Raw genomic sequence first — 8,833 nt, 5'->3', positions numbered from 1 at the left:
TGAGAAAAGATAAAGTTAGATATCTAATAAGCATCAATACAACACTATAAAGTAAAGTATAAATGTTACTCCAAATATCGTCTCTAGTGCCAGAAATTGTAAGTACTGATTAACATAAAAGTTACAACCTGCTTCTAGCTAGCTAACATGCTTAAATTCAACCTCTAGATGTTGTTTGAATTGGCTCGGCTGTCAGTAATTCTGAACAACAGAGATTTAGTAGTCTTACCAACAACAAATCTCAATGTATTAATATCATATACTCTTAATTGATTAATATAAAGAAGAAGAAGAAGAAGAAGAAGAAGAAGAAGAAGAAGAACAACAACAACAACAACAAACCTGGTTGTGATTTTGCTGCAATTATCCTAATCCTTGAACAAACAGAGTTATATAAACTCTCAAACTGATATTTGCAGCCAAATCAAGTTATATAAACTCTTAATTTGAAGAAGAAGATGGAGAGTATGAAGAAAAACAAACCTGGTAACAACCGAGTTATATAATCTCAGAAACTGAATCTGTTTGCTGCAAAATCAAATTAAGGTTTCAGGTTATAAACTCTTAGTTGCTAATTCGACAGTGATTTTTTTTTTTTGGCATATATCAGCAGGCTAAGGGAGCCAAAACCCAATAAGAGTACAAGGACTTATACAAAAAAAATCAGACTAACCTATCTAAACAAACACAAAGTTTCCAAAAAAACTAAAGTATAAGCTATAAAACCAACCCTGTTTACATAGGCAAACAACATTAGTACCCGCAACACAACTATAAGAAAGTAACATGAAAAACTCGTAGATCATGTATTACTCTAATTCAAGAGACCCCGACTTTATCATCATCTATTAATTTCTACAATTCCATAATGAATTCATGTGGCAGCAATTCTTCAACTCCACTAGTTGGTCTTGTTCTAACGAAGTAGTCATCAACCTTATTGATCTCTTTATATACATAAATAATGGAAACAAAAGAAACCATAAGCTGCTTTGTGAACTTACATAAAAACAGAGAATTCCATGGAGGTGCGGCCTCAAGGTTATGCTTTGAATCAATGTTTATTATAACTTGTGTCATAATAACCTTTTGAGCAAGTAAAAGTCCTAAATCCACACCTTGCATTTAAAGATAGAAAACAACAAGTATCCATATATATAAAGATAAACCCTAATTTTATCAACAACCAGCCATGTCCAACAATTACCACGTTTCTTGGAAAGTCCCGAAGATCGAAATACAACATTAATATATATATATATATATATATATATATATATATATAAGATTTCGACATAATCAAAACAAGAAAATGAATTTGTTAAAGAAAACAAACAAATAGTTTTAACTTCGCACTGAAGTAGCAGCTAAGGAAGCCATAAACTCTTAACAACAACAAACCCTAATACGTTAATGTCATAAACTCTTAATTTATTAATTTGATGAAGAATAAGAGGAAAAAGACCAACAAACCTTTTGTGGTTCTGCTGCAAAATTCTGGTCCTGGAACAATCATATTCAATAAACTTGATTCAAAATCGAATTAGGTTTATGTCATAAACACTTAGTTGCTTAACTTCAAGAAGAAGAAGAAGATGAATATGAAGAAGAAGAACAACATGACTGTAGTTTTGCAATAAAAATTGGAATCTTGGAAGAATCTGAGTTTGTTAAACAATGAATCTGAAACGATTTTCTGCCAGAACTTAACTAGGGTTTCTTGTTACTCCAAAAATTCTTGATTGATTAATTTGAAGAAGAAGAGGGTGAAGAAGAAAAATATACCTGGTGGTGCAAACCGCACTATGATGCCGCCAGAAAAACCCTAGAAGTAGAGGCTAAACAAAGAACCTCAGGAGAGAGATCGAACAAGAGGAAGACAGCAAATGTAACCCTAACGAGTAGAAGAAAAAGCTACTGGTTCTCTGTCGTGCTAGAGGGGAGAGGGGAAAAGAGGAGAGAAAAAAAAAGGAAAATTAAAAGAGGGAAGTTGTTTAGATCCCTAAAAAAAAAAGAGGGAAGTTTTTTTCTTTTTGATAATAATAAGAGGGAAGTTGTGTTTTTGTTTGCACCATTGGCCGAAATTTTGCGCCATTTTTCAATTGTCCCTATTGCAATTTTATTAGGGACAAATAGTAAAAAATGGTCCCTATCATAAATATATTAGGGACAGATGTAAAATTGTGTGTCCCTATTGACCGTTTTTTTTGTAGTGACATGTGGGTTAAGAGACAAGAAAAGTGATGTAACTCGAAGGATTTGTTGTAACTTGGTTAATAATATATTTTTTTATAGATCTGCTGATGTTGTTAACTCGAAGAATAGTTTTTTTTTATTCATTTAAATGTGATGTAATTTTTTATAGATCGAAATGGTTTGTATTTTGTAATGATTTACTATTTTTTTAGATTTAGGGTTTACTGTTTTCTTTGGTATCCAGGGTTTACTATTTTCTTTGGTAACTAGGGTTTACTATTTTTTTTAGATCTTAGTTGTTGATGTATTTTTTTAACAATGGGTTGAGAACTTGAGATAGTTTGTTTTATTTTGTTGTAACCTAGTTACATGAAAAATAGTTTGATGGTTTTAATTTATGTTTATGTAACTCTTTAAAACAAGTCTACTGAATGCATAATAGCACCAAAGATAAGAGAGGGGCAGAGAGGTTGAACTTAATGCAAAATAAAAAAGAAGCACAATAAAAAAAAATACTAACCTAGGGTTACAGAAAGAGTTGGCTAATTATTAAAAAAAATACTAAGTTACAGAAAGAGTTCTAATTATTAAAAAAAAAAAAACTAAAATAACCCGAGCTCGTCCGTCCCGTCATCGATGGAGCCCGCTTGGGCAGGCGGGTTCGGACGGGCTACGGGCAGTGAATATGTTGAATCTGTCCGGCCCGATCCGCCTGGATACTAGTAGCGGGCTAGGTATTTTAGTGCCCGATCCGCCCGAGCCCGACTCTATCACGCCCGAGCCCGACCGAACCCGCCCGATTCCCACCCCTACATGTGTTGGCTTAGAAGAAAATAAAAAATCTCCAAACCGCTATTGGGCAGTCTGGAGAAGGAAATATCCAAACTTCCCAAAGGTCGTTGGAGAAAATCCTTCCAAATTGCCTAAAGGCAGTTTGGAGAAAAACCCTTCCAAACCGGGCAGAGGCGGGTTGGAGGTCTCCCAAACTGCCTAACGACAGTTTGGAGCCAAAAGTCCCCAAACTGCCTCTAGGCAGTCTGGAGGATATCTCCAAACCGCTCTTAGGCAGTTTGGAGATTTCCCCCCCAGACTGCCTACGACGGTTTGGGTTCTTCAAATTATTTTTTTTATTCTTTTTTTATATCATTATATATATATGTAACAAGAATTTACATGAACTTTTACTGTTATTCGCATGTATCAGAAGACCAATTTTTGTTGCTTAGATGGATTTGGTCTTGGAGACGCTTATTGTAGTCTAGGTTGACTAATCATCGACTCGTCTCATTGAGTGTAATGAGATCATTTTTCGTATGGCTAGATATTGAATCACCTTGCAGAGTCGTAATTTTCCACACTTTTAACCTTCACTTGTTATAAGATTACACAATATAGTCTGGTTAGACTCAGTGTCGGCTCGCCACATTCGAGTTGAATGGAAACATTTCTAAATCTTTAGGCTTCACATATGTCGACTAGACTTAACGAACCTTGTATTTGTCACACTTGTAGACTCGAAATGATCATATCCTCCACAAATATAACCTCGAATGTTTATGGAGTTAATTACAAAGTCTAGATGGACTTAGTGTCGGCTCAATCCATTTAAGGGAGATGAAAATACTTTTAAAGCTTTAGACTTCATAAATGCCACCTCATTCGGATGGAAGGAGGTCACTTTCGTAGCTCAAAGATTTGCAAATGCGTAATAGACTTATTTAGTCAGGTGATTGACATACCTCTTTGTGTTAGTGTAGGTTGTATCTTGGAGTTTCCATGCTTAAAAGGTCTTCTCTGACTATAAGAAGTAGATTGTTGAGATGCCTCGAGTTGAAGGTCTCCCATGCAGGGTTCAAGGCAGAGCATAACACATCTAAGGTGGACAAGTCGCCAGAATTTTGAGGGTGCACTTTTTTAAGTTGACCTTTGAGGCTCCTTTGTCATCTACTAAGTTGGTCCTAGAGATAACATTCTCGAATACGACTATCAGGGATAGTAGACTTTCGAGGTACCATAGTGGAATTTCAGAGTCAAAAACCTTAAGGCATCATTTTTTCAGGTGAAGCTCGAGGTTGCACTCTTTCTGGAAGAGAGTGCGCTCTCAAAGTCGTTGTGTTCTTTTGATTACTTCGAGGTCTCGAGCTTTCCTTCTCTTAAGGTAAACCCTGAGGTGTTTATATTCCCCAGGATCTGACTATCTCGAACCTTCCTTAGATTGGGTGGAGTTTGGGAGACGTCTCGACCTGCGCAAGCTACAATGTGTAGAAAGAGTTGTAACAAAATTAATAGAGGAAGGGAGATAAGTGGCGTCTTGTGTATTGTGTGGTTGAAATAGGGGTGCAAAAAGGTGTATAATGTAGTAGTTCTCCCTGTCAGGCCACTTAGAGCTTGAGTGTGAACCTCGCTGCTTCGTTGAAGTGACAGTAAGCTTCTAGAAATTGTTGTTTTTTCGTCGAAGTCTTATGTTCTTCGTCTGAAGTTTGAGGTCGATTGCTCTAGTCTTTTGTGTAGCTATGTAGGAAGTTCAACTTGCATTTCGGTGCAACGTTTGTCCCTGTTAAGCCAACTGGAGTTCGAGCGTGAACCTTGTTGCTTGGTTGAAGCGACAGTAAGCTTCTAGAAAGTTTTGGTTTTTCGTCGAAGTCTTATGTTCTCCGCCTGAAGTTTGAGGTTATATTTTTTGTCTCCCTCTGGCTTTGAGGAAATTCGAGGCACTGTTTATCCCCCCAACCTAAGTGTAGAAACATAGTTTTTCTGAACTTAGGTTGATTATCGATCGGTTAACGTCAGTTGATGAGTGAAGGTTGTGTTTGTCCTACTTGTCCATGAGCCTACCTGTACACACAAAAAAGATGGTCGACGGCAGCACCATCGACCCTCCGACGCTCAAGTCTGTAATGTTCTATCAACAAAGGAAAGGATAAAAGTAAGGGGTGAATACATTCAATACTTCATGAAAGTTGAGACGAACATTGCTTGACCTTATATGGAGTCTCAGATTATGCAAGAGTCGAGAATGGTTTGGTTCGTTCTTGCTTCCAAGGGATCATTGACAATTTTTGTGTCCCTGACTGAAGGTGGGGAATGTTTCACGCCTTTTAGTCTAAAAGTTGAATCAATTTTTCCAGACTGTTATCTTTCGAGTGGACTAAAGCTGGTGAATGATGGTGGTTTCTTTTTCCAGCCATGCTTGTCCCCTTGTCGTTTGTAGTCACTTTGCAGAGATTCTGATGTAGGTGCACCCGGCGTGGAGACTTTTTCCATGACCGAACCCGGTCATGGGCCAACCGGCCAGAGAGAGTAGATTTAGGAAGTCCTTATTTTAGTATGATTATTAGATAATTTAGGTTTAGGAAATTATGTTATTTTAATATTTCCAATAATTGGAAAGGTCCATATTTGAGTCTAGTTATTTAGGCAGTTGCAGTATTTTAATTATTTAGGAAAGTCTAATTCAAGTCTATCTAGGAAAGTCCAGAATCCTATAAAAGGATATCTAGTTTGTCTATTATTCTCAGATTGAGAGAAAAACCCCTTTGAAGTTTTAATAAAGTTGAGTATTTAGAGTTATTTGATCTTTATTTTCATTGTTCTTATTTAGTTATTTCATCTCTTTAATTCCGCTGCGTTTCTACATCAAGTGGTATCTAGAGCCAAAAATTTTTCTTCATCACCATGGTTAACACTACTATCACCGCTACACCAACTAAGGAGAAAACACCAACCTTTTCATCTGACCATTGGGGATGCTGAGTAAGTGAGCAACACCAACAAGACCGGCTAAACTATTTGCCTTAATACCTCCAATAATTTTTATTAAAATAAAAGTTAGACAAAAGTATATCAACCCACAAAGATTTTTACCATATTCAGATGGATCTTCTGATTCTACACTGTGATTTGATTGTCTTGAAAACACACAAATTAAGTTAGAAGAACAACATGAAGATGGTAACGAATGAATTTTTTTTTTTCTTTTAAAATTTTCAGAATTTCATATTCTAGGTTTGGTCAAACATTGGTTGAGCCATTAGCCCATTACCTCAAACACATATTGTCTTGGACCAAATTAGAGATTGCTTTTATCGAGCTTGCCTATAACAACTTTAGACATTGCTTATAAAATCTCTCTTAAATTTTTTGTTTTGGATTGGGTTATGTTTTGCGTTATCGATGGACCTTAAGTACCATTTGGACTAAATTTTTGGAACCAGAATCTGAAATTTTCCATATTAGGCCCTTACAAAAAGCCGGCTTCTTCTGAAGCTCAACCATATTAACTTTCTATTGACCCAGTCAATTTAGAGAGCTTAATCGCCGAGCTACATATTTCCGATTAAGTTTGCATCAATAACCCCAAATTTTTTACTTCTTCACATTGTCGAGAGATTCTCGCAAAATTAATTAACTTAGTATTATCCCATTCAAGGAAGCACAAATGCAACTTAATAATAAACTGAATATTCACATACCCCCTTTAACAAAAAAAGAAAAAGAATATTCACATACCCCCTTTAACAAAAAAAGAAAAAGAATATTCACATACCCATCACCCTGTCCAAAACAAATTTTGTGGGAAAGTAAAGACCAGAGTTTGGTTGATACTTGAGTTTGAAAAATATATATGATTGTGTTTTGTATTTGATCACATTATTCTGTTTCATCATTTTATTCCGATATGAAGTTTCATGATGATTCATTATTACAGCGTTAAGCATTTCACAAATTCCACGAAGGGTAAATTAGACTTTTTTCAGTTTTGGACATTTGAGGATTAATTTGGGAAAGTTGTGATATCATTGTGAAAAATCTTCACCGATATCTTCTCAGGTCTTTATTACTAATAAAATCCAGGAAATAAATATAAATTACTCCAATTAAAAAGAGTAAAAAGTATGCAAAGACATTGAAAATAGGGAGATTTTGACATTCACCCCATTTTAATATCAATATTAGGACTACACCCTCGTTTTTTAAAAACTTTTGACTTACACCCCCACGTGAACTAAAACCATCAACACAGAGTTAAATTTAGTGTGTGTGAGCTGCATGTGTGAATCAGGACGAGAATGCCCTTATTTCCATTTTAATTTCCGCTTCAATACCATCTTCTTTCTTTCACCATTAATCGCTCCACCAATCATCATCCACCACTATTGTCGCCATCCCATCTTCTCAATCCACCACCAACATCTTCTTAATATATTACAACAAAATAAAAAAAAAATTCTTGATATTCATATTTGACTGCAACCACGACCACCGTCACCATCTTGCTCTCAACCGACTACCGCCAACACCACCATTTCATTCTCATCTCCATCCCCAACATGATGATCATAAGTGTAAATCTCAAACATACATTCACACCAGAAAAGAGCGCTACCCTACATGAGATGGTTGAAATGGGTGAAGTAATTTATAGAGTGAGAAAGTAGCAACAGGAAGCAATGGTCGATTCTATTAGTCTTTGATTAATCATGTAAGAAATTACTCAAATTATGATCTCTCTAAAATTGCTAATGAGGAGTCTTTCTCACTTGTATCTTCAATATGATTCTGTAATTGATTCAGCTTTGAAATAGTTGGTAAATAATCAAGATCTATGATTACCTGAATTCGAATGTTTGGGATGTTGATTTAAATACTTCCCACCCACACAGCTGGCTAAGGAATTAAATTGAATTTGTGTGAATATTTATTGATGAATGGATGTTGATCTTGTTGTTGAAATTGAGTTGCTATGAGGATTTGATGATCTATGTTACTAATTGTTGAGAAATTAAGATGAAATCTTGGATGAAACTTGATAGCTAGCAATTTTTGTTATGATTGCCTTGATGAGTCCTCTAGATGAAGATTACAAATGTGAGATGAATTGATAATCAATGAAACATGAGATGAACTAGATATGAGAAATTTAACCAGATCTACTTTCTCTCTCTAAAGTCTAGAGAGAGAAACTCTAGTTTTGGTCTTCCAATTATATAAAAAATTGATAGTAGCACCCTAACCAATTTATAAAATCATGAAGAGTATTTGGGGAGGTTGAAGATGATGGTGATGATGATTACCTCGGCTCAATTTGAAACCGATAATAACTTAAAGTGAGAGAAAAGAAGATGAACATTCCTAGAGAGAGAAAGAGCCGATGGCTTGGAAATTGGAAAGGGCTAAATCGTCATAATTCGTATGTGTGTTTTGCACACACTCTACTTAACTCCGAAAGAACGGTTTCCGTCCATGTGGGGGTGTAAATCAAAAGTTTTAAAAAAACGGGGGTGTAGTCCTAATATTGATATAAAAGTGAGGGTGAATGTCAAAATCTCCCTTGAAAATATCATCTTACACGTTTTTTAGGGTTTCCTTACTTTTGGAGATTCTGTCTCTATATCTTGGCACTTACGTTTTTTTAGGGTTTCCTTACTTTTGGAGATTCTGTCTATGAAAAATATTTTTAGTGGATTTTTTTAGGTCATATATTCTGTCACATGTGATATTTTTTAATTTTGGATTGTCCTCCTCTATACACAATACAAAATTATAATAGAAAGATATCATTGATTAAGATGCAACCAGCATTCCATTTTTGAAATAAAATATTTGTTATAAGTAGACTGGTGTTATCATATGGTAG

This window comes from Eschscholzia californica, unplaced genomic scaffold, assembly GCF_041429995.1.
Source record: "Eschscholzia californica isolate CP2 unplaced genomic scaffold, dmEscCali1.0.p SCAF_5, whole genome shotgun sequence".
Taxonomy (NCBI): domain Eukaryota; kingdom Viridiplantae; phylum Streptophyta; class Magnoliopsida; order Ranunculales; family Papaveraceae; genus Eschscholzia; species Eschscholzia californica.
Note: the sequence above shows the minus strand (reverse complement) of the source record.